The sequence below is a fragment of the Eucalyptus grandis genome, chromosome 8 (genome assembly GCF_016545825.1).
Source record: "Eucalyptus grandis isolate ANBG69807.140 chromosome 8, ASM1654582v1, whole genome shotgun sequence".
Lineage (NCBI taxonomy): Eukaryota > Viridiplantae > Streptophyta > Magnoliopsida > Myrtales > Myrtaceae > Eucalyptus > Eucalyptus grandis.
In genome coordinates, this window is record NC_052619.1 from 47,970,935 (window position 1) to 47,983,078 (window position 12,144).

Below are 12,144 nucleotides of genomic sequence, written 5' to 3' on the forward strand. Positions count from 1 at the left end.
GGTTTGGTTGGTGGGACTTATTCTTCGAAGAGAGTAACAAATTATTCCTCTATAGATTGAACGATACAATGGAGATTTCAATCATACTTGAGTTACTCAAGCACTCTCATTGTATCTTAACTCACAATTACATTTAAAAACTCACATGATGTTTAGCCTTCGTAATTTTTTAGAAATTAATATCTCAATTTCACAAAGGATATCACAAATCTTACCGCAAAATTTATGGACTTCAAAACACTTGCAATTTCTTCATGGTGTAATTCACGAAGAAGCAGTCGTTTTGATACTTTTTATTGAAGATCATTAAATAATATCAATGCAATATTTTTTTCATCAATTTTATTTAATGATTTAGGTAAGCGAGTCTAAGATGTGAAATATAAACTCTTCATTGTTAGTTTTATTGTAGTATTTGGATCCAGTCAATGTAAGTTTAATTGAATTATTTCATTGTTGAATTTACTCTATCGGTTAAGTATGGTAAATGCAATATGAACTAAATAGGATTTGCATAGTTTATTTATTTTTCATTTTCTAGTCAGCTATGCTCGAGAGCATATGATTTATTATTTATCATAAAGAAGTTAGATTTTTATCTAGTATTTCTATTGGCAAAACAGATTGAGAATTAGGATTAATATAACTGAACCTAACTGAGTTATATTGGAATGCGGTCTATCATTTTTATCTTTTTATAATTTATTTTATTTTACTTCATTTGATTTTTATATGTCAATAAATTTTTGCTAGCAATTCTGTCGCTCTAATTTGACCCAGAAGAAGTGTACATATTAGCGAAGATCACTCTCAAAGTAATCTATTTTTAAAAAAGGGAAGGCTATAACAGGTATAATGAAAAGTTTGGAAATGCCCCGAAATTGGAAACAACCTCGTCATATGAGTAATATTTTGGAATAAGAATTTAGAATTCTAGCCTTACAAGTACTTGAATTTCGAGGGGGAGGTGGTCTGACTGCCAAGCATGCGCTTATAGCTGTCAGTCAACAAATAACTAGTTAATCACGCATACAAAAATTACTATCTAATCAAATATGCGTTAAGTAATCTAAAAGTCGTTCGGATTGACAGGCATCATGAAAGCGACTTCCGCAACCTAATGATGCTCTGTTTTTCGTTTTCTGTTTTATTTTTTTTTGTTGGTAAAATCAAAGTAGAAGTTCATTTCATAGGATGTCATTTCATTTGCATTTCACCTACCCTTTTGTAGATCGAGACCAAGACCTCGGCGACTTGGTGGGCCAGGAAGGTGATGTACTGTGCATCTTCACCCTTCGTACAAGGCAGTTGGCACCCGATTATCTGCTTCAAAGCAAAAGATGATCGCTGTAAATTCAATTGCCCATGTGCGGAGGTCGTCAGTGATGGGCCAGCACCTGCTTCCTGCTCCTTAGTCAAGCCTTAGTACAGTATAGATCGGTCGGTCCATGGAAAATGAGAAAATATTTGGTGGCATGAGCGCGTCATGTCATCTGGTCATGTGGTGCGCATCTACCAATGAGATATTGACATGTGTTCCATTAGCAAGACCCGCTGGAAAATGGAAAGGCTGCTTGTTGGCTAGCTCGGCTCGGCTTCGCTGTAGAAGAAAAGACGGGTCGGGGGTCAATAAATGCGCAATACTCCCGCTCAAAATATTTCTCTCTCCTCAATTGAATTTTCTGAATTCTCTCTCCTCATAAAAGAACAAAGAACAACTGAGACTTCCTCTGTTTCGAGAAAATATTCAATGGTTTGTAATCACCACGTCACTCGCCTACCCAACGTGCGTGTTCCATTCAAATTGCGTCACGTGCTCATTACGTGGAATTAAAAACTTTGAATCCTAGTGCTTGTTTCTCTCTCCTACAGACTGAGTAAAAGACTGGCACAAGTAAAATTAATGCATTACCTTCTCTCTCTCCTCTTTGTAGGTCCTCCTTCACGACCTCTCTCTTTTGCAATAAAGGCCTCCATCTCCATCCTCTCTTCCTCTCCCTTCCTCCTTCTTCACCTTTCCGCCTCCTCGTCGTCTTTCCGTCTTCGACTCCCTAAACAATCAATCGGCCTCTCGAACTCTCCTTCATCTTCTACTCGTAGTCCAATCCACATTTCCAGCTCGGATATGTCGCCAACGATTTTGAAGTGGAACTAGGTTGCAAGGAGGAGGTTGGATATTTTAGTTGTGGCATTTGTTAGAGAAAACTCCTTTATTGTTTGGAAAAATGTCACAAATGGTCCTTATACTTTTACTTAATGTGTAATCTCGTCCATTTTCAATTTGCTCAATTTGGTTCCTAAACTATTGATAAATGTTCGATCTAGTCCCCTGAGCTTTTGATTTGCTTAATTTGGTCCCTAAACTATTGATAAATATCCGATTTAGTCATTCGGTTACTTTTTTTTTTCTTTTCATTTATTATTATTTTTCTTCTTCTCTCTTCCCTCAGCTCCAGCTCCATTTCCGCCGAGGTTGCCCTCGCCCAGATGCGGCGAGGGCGGCCCTCACTAGCGTTGGGCGAGGTGCTCCCTCGCTAGATTTGCAAGGGCTCCTCGCTAACGCCGGCGAGGGCCGCCCTCGATTGCGTCGAGCGAGGGCAACCCTCGCCGGATGCTGGCTTCCCTTCACCGGCTCCGCCATGGCAAGGGAGGGAAGAGAGAAGAAGAAAAAAAAAGAAAAAAGAAAAAGAAAAAGAAAAATAAAAAAGAAAAAAAAGGAAAAAAAAGTAACCCAATGACTAAATCGGACATTTATCAATAGTGTAGGGACCAAATTGAGCAAATTGAAAGCTCAGGGACTAGATCGGACATTTATCAATAGTTCAGGGATCAAATTGAGCAAATTAAAAGTTTATGGACGAGATTGCACATTAAATAAAAGTATAGGGACCATTTGTGACATTTTCCCTTATTATTTTGATCTAACAAAACCTTTCCGAAAGTCTAATATGAAGGCTTACAGACGCAAGTGTTATAGTCTAAAGAAATCCAAACTCTACTGTTAAAGTTTGAAGATCGTTAGACTTTAATCTTAAAGTCTGCTCTCATTGACAGATTTCAGATACGAGTTTATCTTCGAGGATTTGGTTTGTATAATTTGTGGAAGATCTTACGGCTGGATATTGCACTTTATAATCAATTATTCTTATTGAAATCAATTTAGATAATCAGATCTCTTGGAAGGCGAAGTATACTTGGAAGGTTCTACTTATGGAAACTAAGATCCTGATTGTATGGGCGAGCATGATTGATGGTCTATCATTACATTCCTTAAACGACTCGAGATCTCCTTAATTGATTCTGTCCAATGGGTAGATTAGATAACTCATTTGGAAAGTGCCAATGGTTATAGAGGCATAGAGGAGTATATAAGGAAGACTCTCAAGTTGTTCAAGAGTGTGCGTGAAAGAAAAATTTCAAAGTTTGAAACTTCCCAATTCTTTGCTATTTCAATCGCTAAGCTTAACTTATACTCAAAAGAGAGCGAACACTTGTGAGACTTTGGTGGAGTGTAGTAGAGGTTCTACACTGTAAAGTCAAGGACGTGAGACTGTAAAATCTCTTTTGTTTCATAGTGAAATCCAGCCAATGGGCTATCAACCCAGGAGAGTGGACGTAGACTTGATCTAAGCCAAACCACTATAAACATTGTGTTTCTATTCTCTTTCCCTACAACTCCTTATTTTAATTTGTAGCTTTATATAACTGTTTAAAGCTAATTACATCCTTATTTTATTATCTTCCAATAGCAATTTACTAAGTCTTGCGAAAATTTCTTTCAAACACCTATTCACCCCCTTTAGGTGTTAATACTAACCATTTCAACGTTGAGTTTTGGAGTTTCGGCAACGGCTACAAAGGATATTGTGGCGGAGGAGCCTCTCTCTGTCTCTCTCTGTCTCTGTCTCTCTCTGTCTCTCTCTCTCTCTCTCCTGTTTTCTTCTTTGGCGGAGGAGAGAGAGAAGTATGCCAAAGCCATTAGCCTTCTACTATGTTCCGGCTTATTCCTTTCCTTGGCCGGACTGGCTGATTTCTCTAGTTTTGGTGGAAACTTATGTTTAGCGTGGCTTAGACTCGTTGTTGCAATGGTGGCCGCGTCGATGGCATCGAATGGAATGAAGCGGACTTGGCTTGGTTGGGAGGAGTGTTGACGTTGTGGTGGCACAGAGCAGTGACCATCAAGGCCTAATGGTGAAAAAGGCTAGGCAAAGTGAACATAGAATATTGGCCACGTCTCCTCTTTATTTTTTGTTATTTTGTGCTTAATTGCTGAGATTGTCTTTCAAAAGTTGGAATGAATTCTTCTCTTTTCCTTGGTTGAGTAAACCGGTGCCTTGTTAGTTTGCTTTTGCCATATCTAATACTGAACTCTTTCCATGCACGCTTGATCACTTGAAGAAGATTCATCACTATATGCTTCCCTGTTTTGTTCGTATTGATATGGCCAAATCCTTGACGATAGGAAATCACGTGCCCACAAATTTGGCCTATATTCTCAAGAAAAATATTTGTGGTATCTCCAATGATGCATTGCTTAAATGTGCGCTCTTCCTGTTTTTTACAGTGCCTTCACCATCACTTCTATTGGTGATTAGCCTAATCTGTAGACTTTTGATTTTTAAAATATTATGACTCCATTATTCTTTTTAATCATGTATCATTGGGGAAATTTTAATCCGGAATAGCTTTGTGGAAGGCCAAAGTATTAGCTTGAACTAGTGATCATCCCCTTTAAGCATCACTTTGGTGGCTCTTGTTGCAGCAGTATCACTACCGCTCAAAATTAAGACTAAGTGAAAACGAATTCTGAATTCTTTTCAACATTTTTGTGTATGTGTCCCAAAATCAAGCTTCGTGGTTCCACCTGCTTAATAATACTTCTTAACATTAAGCAGGGAAGGAAGATTTTTTCTGCAGAATCCTCACATTGAGAAAAGGAAAAGCAAACATAAAACGAGAAAAAAATAAAAATTAAAGGAAGGGCTCCGACTAAAAAACAAGAAAGAATGATAGAAATGTTTTGCATCACTGCTTGCAAATACAGGGTGCGTTTGGGAAGACTTTTGGGGAAAGTCTTTGAGAAAATATAAAGATACTTGAGTCAAAGGAATTTTTCAAAATGCAAATTGTGTTTGGTAAATGGTACTTGTGAAAGTCCATTGTGAAGTATCTTTGAGTAAAATAATGTTTGGATAAATTAAATTTGCAAAATACTTTTGTTATTAAAAAAAAGGGAAAAAAGGAGAGTTGGCCGACCAAGGCTTCGCCGGTTACCGCTGGCGAAGGGTAGGCGGTCCGGCGAGGGGGAGGCAGCGCGGTGAAGGTTAGGCTGTTCGGCGAAGGGCCGCGACCCGGATCGCGAGATCCTGGTCACCGCGACCCTCGCCGAGCCCGTCGTGCGACCCACCATGCCATAGAGGTCGCCGGCGCTCACGATTTGGTCGCCTCGACCCAGATTTGCGCGACTAGATCTGCGCACAATTTGGGTTGCCGGCGTCCTCCGCGCGGTGACCCTCATCGAAGGGTCGTGGGACCCTAGTCGGACCACTTGCCCTTCGCCGAACCACCTGTCCTTCACCAGCGACTGCGCGTAGATGCTGGCCGTGTTCTCAGTAGAGAGAAGGGAAGGATGAAGACGATGAACAGTAGTCGGGGTAAAGCCGGAAAAACAAAAAATTAACAAGGACAATTTCGGAAGAAAAATATTCATTATCTTTAAGGCCAGCATTTCGAGAATGCCCAAGGCAGCCCCCAACCTGCCTTGGGCTTTCAGCCTTGGGAAGGCTTTGCATTTGGCAAAGGCAAGTGAAAAAAAGTTCCCAAACACTCAACATTTGGCTCAAAGGCCTTTAGCCCTTCAAAGGCCCTTGGGAAAGCTGTTCCCAAACGGAGCCATAAACCCAACTGATGATGAAGTAGACAAACAAGAAGTTTAAGCACATCACATATCTTCACGCCCGCATATGTTGTCCATAGTCTCTCTAGCCCTCCGCCTCAATATCCGTTGCGGCCGTCGTCGGAACCTCAAAACTTAGTGCTACTATTGAAATATCTAGCCTCCTCCTCACAGCCTAGTTCCGCTTCAAAATCATTGGCGACGTATTGAGCCGAAAATTAGGATTGAACTAAGAGTAGAAGACGAAGGAGCATTCGAGAGGCTGGTCGGTGGTTTTTGGAGCTAGAGCCGGAAAGACAATGAGGAGGCGGAAAGGCGAAGAAGAAGGAGGAAGGGAGAGGAAGAGAGGATGGAGATGGAGGCCTTTGTTGTAGAAGAGAGAGGTCGTGAAGGAGAACCTCATCTCTACAAAGTGGAGAGAGAGAAGGCAATGCATTAATTTTTACTTGTGGCAGTCCTTTACTCGGTCCGCCGGGGAGAGAGAAACAAGTGCTAGGATTCAAATGTTTTAATTCCATGTAATGGGCACGTGGTGCAATTTGAATGGAACACGCACGCCAGGTAGGTGAGTGTGGTAGTTTGAAACCACTTAATATTTTTTTGAATCCTTCTTTGTGCATCCCATCTCTTTCGCCTCCGTCTTTGGCTTCGGCTCCGCCTACGCATGCCCAGAAGCCTCACCGGTCATCTGCCTTTGGCATCTTCCGTCTCTAGCATTTGCTCGTCTTCCCTGTCTCGCTGGCCTCTGTTGCAAAGCCATCGGCCTCTAGCAGGAGGGAGGCGACCCTGGTCTCGTTCCCAAGCGGCACCAGGCTCCCCGCCACTAATTGGGCCGCTCGGTCGCAAGGGAGATCTCAGCGGACTTGGGCGGGGTCGATGGCACGAAGAAGAAGGAGAGGCGTGGGCTGGAGAAGGATTCCTGCTTGCTGTGGAGGAGGTATGTGAATCGGTTGTACCAACACCGGGAGCTAGGGCTTTTCTTGGACGTGAGCTGGATCGACTTCATGGACGAGTTCATGGAGGAGATGGAGCCCTAATTCCAAGCCGCGTTCAAGGCGATGGAGGAGCTGGAGAAGGGTGCAATGGCGAAGCCAGACGAGGGCTGTATGGTCGGGCACCAGTGGTTGAGGAAGTCGGAGCTTGTGCTGACCCAATCCTGAAGGCGCAGATTGAGAGCACACTTGACGCCGTTTGCAATTTCGCTATTGACATGGTCGGCGGCAAGGTCGGTTCTGGAATTTCATTTGTTGTTACTCTTCGTACGGTAAGAGAGGCCGTAGTTCTTTTTTTTTTTTTTTTTTTTCGATTTGCTATTATAGTTGCCTCGTGTCGATTTTCCGGTAAATGTGAACATTGTCTTAGTTGCTCCAGAAAGCGTGAGTTGAGGATAAATTGAAGTGGTTTCTGGTGAAATAGATGGAGAGCTCATTTACGAAACAGTCATTTGAAATGACCGTGTATGGAAATCTCCTACTCTGATACGCAGTAGTTTCAAAATGACAATTCAAAAGATTCCGATTAATTAATGTGTATGAAAAATATATTTTCCATTTGATCTCCATGGGCAATACACGGGCTGTGTACTGAGACGCGTCAGGTATTAACTCTTTTAGTATGCATTATTGTGTATGAAAAATATCTTTTTCAGTTTGATCTCTCTTATTGTTCTATCGATATGCTTTTGTTCTTTAGGAAGCAATATTCTTGCCTCCATGGATTGCCCTTGCTGTGCGTCCCAGGCCCGGTGTGTGGGAGTACATTAGGGTAAATATCCATGCCCTTGTTGTTGAGGAGTTGCAAGTGACCGAGTTCCTTCATTTCAAGGAAGAACTTGTCGAAGGAAAGTAAGTCTTTCTTTTTTCATTTTTGGCTTTTAGCACCACATGGATGCTAGCTTACTTTGCTTTTGTTGGAAGGACTGTAGGTTACTCGAATTTGTGGATTGTTGGCAATCACAGCATTACATCATGAGATCTATAATATGCAAATGAATGCCTTTTACCTGCTGTAGTTTGAATGGAAACTTTGTGCTCGAATTGGACTTTGAGCCATTCACCGCCCAATTTCCCCACCCAACTCTTTCGAAGTCCATTGGAAATGGAGTGGAGTTCCTCAACCGCCACCTTTCGGCAAAGCTCTTCCATGACAAGGAGAGGTTGCACCCTCTGCTTGAGTTCCTTCAAGTTCATTGCTACACAGAAAAGGTAAGCCCATCGGCAGATAACACTCATCTCACTCTCTCGGATCTACTTCTTATGCACCGTGTGTATCACTCAATTGTATTAACAATATTGTGTAAATGACAACTCAAAGGAAACATTGCGACATTCACATAACTTCATGACTGTTGAAAGGACAGTTCAGAGCTGCTCATATTTTAGATGCATGGACTGAATCCCTTTTTTTTTCACAAACAATTACTTGAGACTCATTTATGCTGATCTGTGATGCAGAACATAATGGTCAACACAAGAATTCAAAATGTCTTCTCGCTCGAACATGTCCTGAGGAAGGCAGAGGAGTACCTCTCTGCCCTCAAACCCGAGACACCTTACTCTCAGTTCGAGCACAAGTTTCAGGAAATTGGGCTAGAGAGGGGCTGGGGCGACACCGCCGAGCGTGTGCTTGAAATGATCGAGAATTTCTTGGGAAGAATCCCCATGGTCTTTAATGTTGTTATCATGTTGCCTCTCGGTTACTTTGCCCAAGACGATGTCCTCGGATATCCCGATACCAGTGGCCAGGTATCTTGATTTAGCATCTCTTGCCAGTATTTCTACATGCAATTCCATCATCATGCGTTGTTCACATTTTGTAGGTTGTGTACATCTTGGACCAAGCATTGGAGAGTGAGATGCTTCACCGTATCAAACAACAAGGGCTGGATATTACTCCTCGGATCCTCATCGTAGGTTCTTGCTTTTTTACTAATATTTGAATAGTTTTTTGCTGGCCAATCCAACTAACTCGTTATGTTTGTTTTGTGTCCTACCCCTTTTGGCTGCAGGTCACTCGTCACTCGTCTTCTTCCTGATGCAGTAGGAACCACGTGCAACCAGCGTCTTGCGAAGGTTTTTGGAACAGAATACTCCCACATTCTTCGAGTTCCCTTTAGAACGGAGAAAGGGACGGTGCGAACGTGGATTTCATGATTTGAAGTGTGGCCTTACTTGGAAACATACACCGAGGTATATTAGCTCATAAGATTATACTTTGCGAGGATTTCTTGTTTGTTGGAAAAAACTTTCTTATTTGTTTTGAAGCTGACAAAAGTTTCCATTAGTCTAGTCTGAAGACTTGCAGACTCTTTCGTCAAAGTCTAAAGACCGCCGGACCGCCGGACTCAAGATTTAAAGTCTACCCTCATTGACAGTTTCTAAACGGACTTATTCAGAATTGAGTATCTCTTTAAGGATTTGATTCTATCAACTAAAAAAGATCTCACGGCTGGAGATAGCATCTCGGAATCTATTATTTGTCTTGAGATTAATTCGGGTAATTTGGATCCGTTGAATAGCGAAGCATACTTAGAAGGTTTTACTTATGGAAACCTAGATCTATCCAACGGTAGATTGGAAGAAATCCTTTGGAAAGTGCCGAACCACTATAAGCCTCGTATTCTTATTCTCTTCCCTAAACTCATTTACTTTGTTTGTAAATTTATTGAATTGTTAGAGTCTCATTTACTTTTACTGTTAAACAGAATCAGGTTAAAAGTAAAGTTTTACACTATTTTTATAAAAATTTATTTTCGCACTTATTCACACATTCCAATCTTTCGTAATATGAAGACTAACCTTATCTTCTCTCATCAGGATTTTGCCAATGAAATTGCTGGAGAACTACAAGGCAAGCCCGATCGATCGTTGGCAATAACAATGATGATGGTAACATTGTTGCTTCTTTGCTGGCCCATAAATTGGGCGTTACGTAGGTTTGTCCCTTCCTAGTTTTACTCTCTATAGTGGCACTATGATTAATCAAAGACTAAATGCTAAATATTAGTTTCTTCTGATTTATTATGCAGTGGCACGATAGCTTATGCCCTTGAGAAGACCAAATACCCGGAATCGACATCTACGGAAAAAGTTCGAGGAAAAATATCATTTCTCTTGCCGGTTTACAGCAGATCTCATAGCCATGAACCACACCGACTTTATAATCACCAGCACCTTCCAGGAGATTGCCGGAAGGTAACTGATCTTTCTTTCAGATGTGGATTCATGCTAAAATGCTCCTCCATCTACCGCAATGTGCTAAACTGCTCATATAATTATATGTTTTCAGCAAGGATATGGTTGCGCAACATGAGTCACACCACTTTTACACTTCCTTGACTGTACCGAGGTGTCCATGGCATTGATGTTTTCGATCCCAAATTCAACATCGTGTCACAAGGAGCTGATATGAGCGTTTATTTCTCCTACACGGAGGAGAAGCGGAGGTTGAAATCTTTCCATGCTGAGATTGACGAACTGTTCAGTGATGTGGAGAACAAGGAACACCTGTGAGTTTTTGGAGTTTTTTTCCCCTCCCATACTGGACTTGGACCTACATTAGCATCCTGTCACCAGGAGCTGATACGAGCATTTATTTCTCCTACACGGAGGAGAAGCGGAGGTTGAAATCTTTCCATGCTGAGATCGAAGAACTATTCAGTGATGTGGAGAACAAGGAACACCTGTGAGTTTTTGGAGTTTTTTTCCCCTCCCATACTGGACTTGGACCTACATTAGCATCCTGTGTTTTGAATGATAATGTTCAAGTTCAAACAAAAGCTGACATGGATGTGTTGGTTAATGTCAAAACAGATGCGTATTGAAGGACCGGAACAAACCAATCTTGTTCACCATGGCAAGACTGGACCGTGTCAAGAACTTGACTGGGCTGGTCGAGTGGTACGGAAAGAACACCCGCCTGAGAGCTGGTCAACTTGGTTGTGGTCGGTGGTGACCAGAGGAAGGAATCTAAGGACTTGGAAGAGCAAGCCGAGATGAAAAAGATGTACGGGCTGATTGAGACGTACAATTTGAATGGCTAGTTCAGGTGGATCTCCTCCCAGATGAACCGGGTGAGAAACGGAGAGCTTTACCGGTACATCTGCGACATGAGGGGAGCCTTTGTGCAGCCTGCTCTCTACGAGGCTTTTGGACTGACAGTGGTGGAGGCCATGACATGTGGATTGCCGACCTTTGCAACTTGCAAAGGCAGTCCTGCTGAGATCACTGTGCACGGCAAGTCTGTATTCCACATTGATCCTTATCACGGGGATCAGGCAGCGGAGATCCTGGCGGACTTCTTCAAGAAGTGCAAGGTGGACCCAAGCCGCTGAGACAAGATCTCACAGGGGGCGATGCAGAGAATCGAGGAGAAGTAAGGACCGGGATTCTTGTTAGGTTCAATCTTTGATAGGGAAAAAGAGCACATTTCAACTTGTTCAAGAAACAAGTGGGTAACATGTGTTGCTTTGCTTCTGGCAGATATACATGGCAAATTTACTCCGAGAGGCTACTTCAAGAGGCTGCTCAACTTGGTGGCGGTGTACGGCTTCTGGAAGCACGTCTCGAATCTCGACCATCTCAAGAGCCACCGCTACCTGGAAATGTTCTATGTCCTCAAGTATCAGAAATTGGTAAGAGACTCGGCTTCTCATCAGATCATGAGCGCGACAATCTGCACGCATATTTTGACTCCTTGTTCGAATATTCACACACTGCTCCTTTGTCTTGACAGGCCGAGTCGGTTCCCCTTGCCGTTGAGTGAGTTAGAGGTGAACAAAGGGCATATCTCAAGAGGCGAGACAGCTCCAAATTCTCTCGAGAGTTGAGGAATAATTGCCATTGCATTGGATTGGAAGAGAGCCTTTTCTTTTGCTTTTCTTTTTGCAACTGCTTTTGTCAATCTTTCTTTTGCTTCTTTCTGCTGTGAATGTATGTTGGGTTAGGTTCTTCAAAAAGTCAATTCAATGAAATTTCCTTCTTCTTTTCCCCAGTGTCCCCTCAAGTTACCTGTTGTCTTCCACTTGTAAGTTCACGTTCAACCATTTTTCCTTCGCTTTTAAGCTAGCAATGTGCATCCAAATGTGTTACTCGGATCAACGACGGTAGCGAGTCCCTTGAATATAGCACAAGACTATCCAAAAAAAATAAAAAATTGCCGAGGCAAAATAAGTCTTTTAAAATAAATCACAAGGAAAACTTATATATCAGAATTGACTGTTTGTTCCAGTCAGCTGTACACATCTGACG

General features: G+C 42.1%; 1 pseudogene; it reads left to right on the plus strand.

Moving 5' to 3' along the window:
- The first annotated feature begins 6,560 nt into the window (after positions 1–6,560).
- LOC104417364 lies at positions 6,561–11,680 on the plus strand (annotated as a pseudogene).
- The last annotated feature ends 464 nt before the right edge of the window (positions 11,681–12,144 follow it).